The 9,153-nt window shown below is 46.1% G+C and overlaps 1 protein-coding gene across 15 annotated transcripts in view; it reads right to left on the bottom strand.

Moving 5' to 3' along the window:
• The window catches only part of PAK3 (p21 (RAC1) activated kinase 3), a 126,474-nt gene extending 124,342 nt beyond the window's left edge, over positions 1-2,132 (bottom strand). For 3 of the 15 annotated variants that reach the window (XM_086388077.1, XM_086388078.1, XM_086388071.1), the window contains exons 1-3: positions 1,842-2,126; positions 832-897; positions 604-713 (exon numbers count right to left, since the gene is read on the bottom strand). The gene's annotated coding sequence lies outside the window, so the exon portion shown is untranslated. Of the gene's footprint in view, positions 1-603; positions 714-831; positions 898-1,841 lie in introns of all 15 variants that reach the window. The other 12 variants (XM_086388088.1, XM_086388083.1, XM_086388075.1 and 9 more) reach the window with 6 other exon arrangements.
• Between the last annotated feature and the right edge of the window lie 7,021 nt (positions 2,133-9,153).

Here is a 9,153-nt window from a genome sequence, read left to right on the forward strand (position 1 = left end):
CTCTGACCTTGTAATAACAGTCTCTGATGGGAGTAGCACCTCCCAAGCCCTGCAGTTATTCCTCAATTCCCTCTCTCCTCACATCTGTCTGCTCCCCTCCCCTCAAAGACCTCAGCAAGCTGGCTTGCTCTATACTCCATTTCCGCCTCCAACTCTCAAAATCTGCTACCTGTGGGAATGGTCAGCTAGTCAGCTACTTGGAACGTCCTTAGGATGTTGTGGCCCCATGCCTGTACCCCTATCACAGGCGATCCCCCTTTTTCTGTTAGGTCTCTCCTACAAGGCCCACTTGCCTGCCTGGAGGCTTGGAGGGCCTGCTCCTTGACATCCCAAGGTCCTCCTGCCCTCGAGATCTCGCAGCTGTCAGCTTTTACCCGCGTTGTCCCAGTCTCTGGCTATTTTGCCTCTTTCATGGGGGAGGAGGGTATGATATCTGTATCAAGAAACAGAGGCTGACATGACTCTATACAAACCTGGGCCTGTTAATCGTCTATTACCATATTAAGCCCCTTTGCCCAAAGGTGTCTTGAGAGGCCTCAAGAACCAAATCGCAGACCTGCCCAATTATAACTTTGCAGATGGCCCAGTGAAAACCGCACTGACCTTTATACCTCGGTCATCCCAGAACAGGGCCACAGTGTTGTCACCAACAGGAATGGACCTCCTTCTGTTCCAACACCTCAGACAGCCATACAGTTGGCCTGGATTTGAGTCTGCAAAACCATGGGGGGAGCAAGACTAACATGGCTAAAGGCTTCCCTGCTGAAAACCAGTTCTTAAAAATAGCACTGCAGCCGCCCCCTTCATACTTCCCAAAGCCAAGCCACTCACCCTTCTCTCCTTGGCTTCTACAGACCACAGCCCAGAACCCTCAAGTCCAGAGTCTGGCACTAGATTCTGGAAGGTGGGACCAAAAAACAAAACAAAACAAAACAAGTGGGGCCTCTGGCTCCCTCCCTTCAGGCACCGCCCTCCCTCAGCTCCCCCACCCCACCCCTCCACCACCACCTGGGGACGGAGAGCCTGCCAGAACAAGAATCAGAAAGGTCCAAGTTCCCCCCTCCCAAAGTATGGCAGGTATCTTGGCAAAGCCAGTTCGCAAACTGAGGGCAAGGGCCCGGCAAGCTGAGGGGGACTGGGAACGGGGGCAGTGGACCTGGTGACCCTGCTCCCCAGACAAAGACAGAAGCCAACTGAGGGACCCTGGGCTTTCTAGGGACATTATTGCATCATTCTAGTCACCACAGGAGAAGAAAGGAGGTCTGCTCTGATTGTCCTCCTCCACCCCACCAAAAAAGGGGAGGGGGATGAAGAAAAAGAAAGGGGGAGAGGCATCCATTTAAGAAAATCGTCACTTTTTCTCTGTGCTTCTGTCTGGCTGTTCCTCCTCCCCCGGACTTGCCGGGCCGCGGCCACACCCCCTCCCCTTGTGGGGGCGGGGGCGGGGGGGAGCGCTGCTGTCGCTGCTCCAGTGTCTGGGGAGGGAGGCGGGAAGATGGTATAAGACCTACACCCTGACGTAGCTCTGGGGGCTGATTTTGCCTCAAGCGGCCCAGGCCCCAGCAAGCGAGTCTAGGACTTGACCCAGCGAAGGGGCCCTGGTCATCCGGGAATGGCCCCGACACACCCACTTGTCCGCGATCTCGAGCCGGGATCGTGCACGGTGCGCGCCGGGTGTCAGGGCTCCGGGGGAGGCAACGTAGGGGACTCGAGGCCAGGGCTCCGCGACAGTGGGAGGAGGGTCCGAGCGGGTAGAAAATCGGCCCGGCCGCCTAAAAGCAGAGCCCAGCTGCCACCCCCTTCCCCAGAGCGAGCCGGGTACCATCCATCGTGGGATTTACCTGCCACTGGTCCAGCCACCCCGTCCAGACCTTGCCTCTCCCTCTGAGCGCTGGGGTTGGCTGGCGGGGCTGGGGCGCTGCAGCCCCGCGGCCGCAGCCGCAGCTCGGGCTCGGCCCGCTCCCCACCCCCCTCCCCCGGCTCTCCTCCCGCTCCTGCACACTCGTTCCGGGCAGGGGAAAGCTGGAGCCCCCCGCGCGAGACCCCAGACTGTCCGCTGCCCACAGCTGCCTGTCCGCGGTCGAGCCCTGCTCGGCAACCGCTCCCTCGCCCTGCTCCGCTATGACGTCACCCGGGCTCTGCACCGCGCGGAGGCCAATCAGAGAGGGAGCAGAAAACTAAAATCACCCTGAGTGGGCTACTGGGGACCAATCTTTTGTTTCCAGGCAGGAAGCGCCTGGGAGGGAAAAAAAAAAAAAATGAAGGGGAGGGAACAGGGAGAGGGAAAGGAAAAGGAGATGGAAACTTCTACACTGTCAGGGTTGTCTAGACAGAGGTGGGGCCGTAGAGAAAGAGGTGCACCTGACGGTGGGAGAGGAGGGGCGTTATTGAGTATAGCTTCTTCAACTGCCCCCCGCAGGAAGACTGGGATTTCAGGTACATTTTCAGGGAGAAAGTCTGTGCAGCTACACAATCACTCTTTACTGGGGGGAAATGCTTTGGATTTGGGACACCACCTGTCAGGCAAGCAGGTCACACTGATGGGAGTCTCCTGAATCCACAGTAACCTGAGAGGCAGATATGGTAGTGGGTGCAAAGAGATGACAATCTAGATAGGAAAAACACCCTTCTACACATGAAACACACATTAAAAAAAAATCATTATACAAAAAGAGAACTATTAATCCACTTCAAATATATAGGTGTACATGTGCTGTGCTGTGCTAAGTCGCTTCAGTTGTGTTGCACTCTTTGAGACCCCAAGAACTGGAATCCCGTGTGTGTGTGTGTGTGTGTGTGTGTGTGATTATACTAACAATCGTTAAGATGTGGCTGTCTCTGTCCATCCTTTCACTGAAACACTTCATGGCATTGCTTGTCTTTAAGAAAAAGTTCAAAATTTTACCAATGTCAGAAGCCTTCTAAAATCTAACTTCAAATACCATGTTTTGTTACTCCAAAATCTATCTTCTCTAGATTATGTACATTAGATTATGTCAATTAGAGTAATTTAGCTAGGTTTTGTAAATTAGAGTAAATCCCAGCAATAAGCTAGTAAGCTGTTATCAAAAATGACCAAAAGTGCAAAATAATAAGTACATTCAAATTATAATGATGCAAAATATGCCAGCAAAAAACAAAATCAGAGATGAACATAAAATGATTATAGTTGGGTTAAAGAAGTAGAATTATGGGTGATTTTTCCTCTTCACTTTCAAACTTCTTTTTATAAAGATGTGTGTCTTCACATACTTAAATGGTCAAGATGGGTCTGACCCTCCCCAGCGCACTTTTATCCAATTTTCTCAACATTTACGTAACATCCAGCAATTATTTCAGCATGAAGTCAACAAAAGAAGCTTCAAAGTCAAGAATGAACTAATATATCTGCAAGGGTCCTTTTAGGAAGAGTCACACACCAGGCCCCTAGACTCACCAGAGACAACGTCTGAGGAACTTGGAGACTGGGATGACTCTTTGGACTAATTCATTTTATTTTATTTTATTGGTGGGTATCAACTTCCTTTTACTTTTAATTGGAGGATAATTGCTTTACAATGTTAGGTTGGTTTCTGCCAAACATCAACATGAATCAGCCATAGGTATACACATGTCCCCCCCCTCTTAAACCTCCCTCCCACCTCCCACCCCATGGACTAATTCCTTTTAAATTGTGATGATACTGGGAATTGAAAAGAGAATAACATTGACCCTTCAAGTCTATGACAGAGCAGGAAAGAAGGAGGCAAAGACTAATTAAACCACATACTCCTCAACTTTAAGGATCACTTTGCATTTTACTTTTTATTTTTCTTAATTAAAAAATATATTTATGCATACATGAGTATTACATGAATTTTGCAGAGCTGGCATTTATATATAGATCTGAGTACAAAGCCCATGCTTTTTCTAATATGATGTGTGGTATTACTGATTTTGTTAAAATATATATTGGCTTCAAAAAAAAAATCTGAGTATATCAGCTTGATTTTCTTTAATCGGGCATTTTTAAATACCTTTTGTTTTCAGCGTGGTTATTGTCTTCTAATGCAAAAACTCCCATTACCCTCCTCCTGAAATCCTTGATTAATAGGTTTAAATCAGGATGGTTCTGCTTCCAATGATCTCACAGATATCTTTTTAATTAACTTTGGGGTTAAAAAAGAGGAGCCCATCACATTGATTTTGGTTTTTACATCATGGTAAAAGTAATCTAAATATCACTGATATAAATGAATGTCATTTACTAAATGCTACATCTCTGATTTGTAAAATGCACTTCTTTGGGTTATTTTAAATAATAAGAACACATTTAAATAATAAAAAGATATAACTGGATTTTCCTGGCTAATGATTTAACTTGGGTCTTCTAGGCTATTGATTTAAACTGTAATTAAAAGGTACTTGATTTCACCCTAATCCTCCCATATTCCTCAGCTATAACTCAGAGCTATTTATGCCATCACCACACATGGTTATTTAAATGTTTCATGCATGTGTTTCTTCTCTCTCTGGTGATGACAGAAACTAGCACAGGGCCAAAATCCTATTAGGTGCTTGACGAATTAAAACATAGTGGTGTCATAGAAAAAGGACTGGACTTAGGAGCCAGAATCAACATGAAAGATTTCAGTCTTGTGGTGAAAGGGTGATAACCAATATCATTCTTTTTTTTTTTTTTTTTTCTGTATCATTCTTGATACCACAAAGCAGTCTTCACTGCTGTTGGGGTTTGTTCTCCAGGAATATAGGATAACTGCATGGAACCTTGCAGGGAAACTGAAATGTCTTAGAAGATTTCATGTGTTCATCAACTGTCACTCCCCCCTGCTCCCTTCCCCCAAGCTCATTGATTTAAGGATACAACAACATTACCATAATAACCTCTTGGCATGTGCATCCTGCCTCCTAGGTTACATACCATTTTCATATCTCCTCATGTGCATCCTTACAACAATGACAACAGTGTACTGTGGCAATTATTATGACGTGCATTTCACAGATGAGTGAATGGTGATCCAAGGGTTGAAAGTAAGATCAGTCTCTCTGTTCAATGCCTCAGAGAGATGGTCCTAGAAACCAGGTTTCCCACTGTCAGTTCTGTTCTTTCTACCACCCTACATGGCAACTTCAATTGTATTTTTCCTTTGGTTCCCACCAACCCGACCAGCCCTTTGACTCGCATGAGAAGTGAGAGGCTCTGGGATAGGGCTTGTAGCAACAGACATAAACTGAGTATCTTCAAACTGTCTCAGCCAAATCCCAACTAAAGGGAACATTATTGTTGTTGTTGTTTAGTCACTAAGTCATGTCTGACTCTTTCACAACCCCATAAACTGTATGTAGTCCACCAGGCTCCTCTGTCCATGGGATTTCCCAGGCAAGAATCCTGGAGTGAGTTGCCATTTCCTTCTCCAGGGGATCTTCCCAACTCAGGGATTGAACCTGGGTCTCCTGCATTGTCAGGGGGCTTCTTTACCACTGAACCACCAGGGAAGCCCAAAGGGAACATTGCTCACTCTCATATACCACTGATGCAGTGTCATATGGCACAGCCTTTTGGAGGGGAAGTTGGCAATACTTAGGAAAATTTTACTGCATAAGCTACTTGATCAAGCAATTTCAACTCAAGGAATTTGCCCATAGATATACTCATAAAAACATGCCAAAATGTGTTGAAGTATGTTCAGTGCTGAGTCTTATGAGAGAATGAAAAAATTTTACATAAAGGGAGGGATTGGGGGCAGGAGGAGAAGGAGACGACAGAGGATGAGATGGCTGGGTGGCATCACCGACTCGATTTACAAGAGTTTGGGTGAACTCCAGGAGTTGGTGATGGACAAGGAGGCCTGGCGTGCTGCAATTCATGGGGTTGCAGAGTCGGACACGACTGAGCGACTGAACTGAACTGAATTGAACTGATTCTTTAAGGGAACTGTTAAAGAAATCACAGTATATACATGTTGTGGAATATTATATATCAGCAAAAAATAATCAAGTTGATACCTCTGTATGGAAGTAAAAATACACCTTGACACATTATTGAGTAAAAAAACAAGTTGTAGAACTTGTACTATTATTTTATTTTTGTTTAAAAAAGAGTGTTCATGTGTTTAAGTTGGAATTATACACACCAAACCAAGCTTCTCCAGTGGCTCAGCAGTAAAGAATCCACTCCCGGGTCAGGAGATGCCTGCCTGCCAATGCAGAAGATGCAAGAGATGCGGGTTCGATCCCTGGGTTGGGAAGATCCCCTAGAGGAGGGCATGGTAAACCCACTCCAGTATTCTTGCCTGGAGAATTCCATGACAGAAGAGCCTGGTGGGCTGCAGTCCATAGAGTCACAAAGAGTTGGACTCAACTGAAGCAACTGAGCACATACATAACAAACTGCTAATAGAGTTAACTCTGGGAAATAAAAGGGTGGGAAGGAAGACACATGGGTGTGTGTGTGTGTGTTGTGGGGGAATGGTGTTTTCTTTATATGCTTCTGCATTTTTTACAATACACAGTATTTTGTATGTAAGAAACATTAAAAGGGGGAAATATAGCTTACTTCAGATTAAGAAAAATCAAAAGAAACAAAAGCACCCCTACTATCCTAAAAGGTTTCTGAATGCCAGGTCAACGGTTCAGGCCTGGCAATAAAGGCTCTGATGTTCCAGGCTGAGCTGAGCCATACCTGGGCAGGCACTGGAGGCTGGGCAGAAATGTACAACCCACTGAACAAAAGCAGCCTGGATTTTCTGGCTTCCTCTCCACCCCTGCCTCAAGTCCCAAAGCCAGAAATTATTCCTGGTGGTCAACTCTGGGTCTCTGTGGCTCTTGGTCTTCACAGTTTTTGCTATAGCAACTATACTTGGCGGGGGCGGGGGGGTGCGGAACACAAAAAACCTACTGCTCTGAATACAAAAGAACCTAGCTTGGCAGCTAGTGCACAAGGCATTGTCTGGGAGCTTTCTGCCCACTCCTCTTTCATCTGGGCCTGTTCATTCTAGCCTATTGCCATCACTGTAGTCAGGCCCTACTGGGCTCCTTCCCAACTTTCCCGCCTTCCACTCCAATCATTAGGGGCTCCAGCTGTCCTGTAGGAGGAAACATGCTGGGTAGCCTGTTGAGCAGAGGTCTCATCCGACACTGCTTAAAACCAGAGGCTGGGGAAAACGGGAAGCTCATGGCTAGGAAAACACCATTTGTGTGGGTCTTAAGAGTTCTCAACAGGGCATCAAGAGGTCCAGATTCTAGTCTAACCTGTGGCCAGGATACCTTGGTAAAGACAAATTTCTCTCAGCTTGAGATTTCTCCATTGTGAAACTTGTCCTGCCTATTTCCCTGGACTCTTGTATGGAGTTGTCATTGCTTTTTAATAAGTTGTGTCTGACTCTTTTGCGAACCCATGTACTGTAGCCTGATAGGCTGTTCTGTCCATGGAATTCTCCAAACAAGAATACTGGAGTGGGTTGCCATACCTTCCTCCAGGGGATCTTCCCAACCCAGGGATCGAACCCGTGTCTCCTGCATTGGCAGGCGAGTTCTTTATCACTGAGCCACCAGGGAAATCCAATGGCTAATAGAACAGGAGTGGTTTTAACAGGTTGTAGAGCTACATGGCTCCTTAATAGACTTGATGAGTCCCCATTTACATATACTCCCTGTATGGCAGGACCTTGGGACTTGGGGGTATTTCTCCTCACCTTACCTCACTATAATTAGCATCAGTTAAAGACCTGCCCTGTACAATCTACAAGCTTTCAGAAGCCCACAGCCTCTGCCCTCCTCCCCTCCACCAGGGAGTTAGTGAAGGAAAAGCAGAAGACAATTAAATGCAGGTGGATGTGGATGAATTAATATGAGAATTAGGAAGTTCCTCTCCTCTGACTTGGTTTTAATTAGCCCCACTTCCATGGTCCTACATATCAAACCACATGATTTAATTGAGCTGTTGCTCTGTTTGATTTTGTTCCTAAGTGGATCACATTATACGTTCCTTCCCCACACTGCCATCCAAACCTAAGTCAAACCGCAGAGTAAACTGAATCTGAAAAGTTGGTTTCATTGCTCTTTCCATTTTACTCGGGGAAAAGAGAGAATGAGAAAGTGGAGGACAAAATCTAGGGGACAAAGAACCAAGGGGAGAAACAGAAAACCAAATCTTGTTGTGTGTGTGTGTGTGGACTGGCTCGACTATGTGGACTATGATGTCATGCTTTCTCAGCTCACCTGTGATTGGCTGCTCAGTTCAGCCTCTGCTGAGAGCTAAAGGATGATTATTTGCCAGAGATACAGACCTTTCAGGGAAGCTTTGAATCATTGCTGGTTGTCGTGACAACCTGGGCAGTGTCTGCTCTTGATAACCATATAATGAGGTTGTCAGGAACAGAAGTGGCCCTGTCCCCACATTCAACCTTCCCTTGTGAGCAGTAGCAAAGTGGTGAGCAGTAGAATATTTCTCTTGGGAGGTTAAGGGAAAAAAAAATCATCAATAGGCATAGTGGAGATCCCCTCAGACAATGTACATCTGCCCAATCCTGGGCAAAAATCTCCTTGAGGAGCTCCTCACCTACCATTGGTAAGTTCCCACCTAAACCATTCTATCTACTATAAATTCAGTGACCTGACGAACAGGTGGTGGAAGGGTGAAGCCTATCTCTGCAAGCATGCAGAGCAGCTGAACAGAGGGCAGTGTGAGTGGAATATTAAACTGATATGTGCAAGGTGTATTACCTCTCTTCAAAAGATACCATCAGGGCTTCGTCAAAGGTCAATGGAGGGCATGTGTCAAAGATGGCAGGGCGTGGCCATATCTGCTCACCAAAGCCAGACACAAAGGGAGCTTGAGGACGATGAGTTATGTGCTTCTCTTCCTGATGCTTTCATTTACCTGGAGGTCAACACCTCTCTCTACATTATCTTAGGGCTCCAGATGTTCATGAGGGGGACTATCAACTGCATCTCTGTGACACATTCTACATGCAAATCTAATTTTATTAGCACCTACTAAGGACAGGGCACACGGTTAGGTACTACAGATACTACACAGTTGAACTAAACTTGGACTGTCTCCTCAAGGAACTTGGGATCTAGTTGGGGAGAAAAAATACAAATCCAAGTAACTAGGATACAAGAGAGGTGTAGTAAGTATACCAAGGAAAA

This window comes from Bos grunniens, chromosome X (assembly GCF_055505025.1).
Source record: "Bos grunniens cultivar Pamir isolate PY7600 chromosome X, Bosgru_T2T1.0, whole genome shotgun sequence".
In the NCBI taxonomy this organism is placed as follows: domain Eukaryota; kingdom Metazoa; phylum Chordata; class Mammalia; order Artiodactyla; family Bovidae; genus Bos; species Bos grunniens.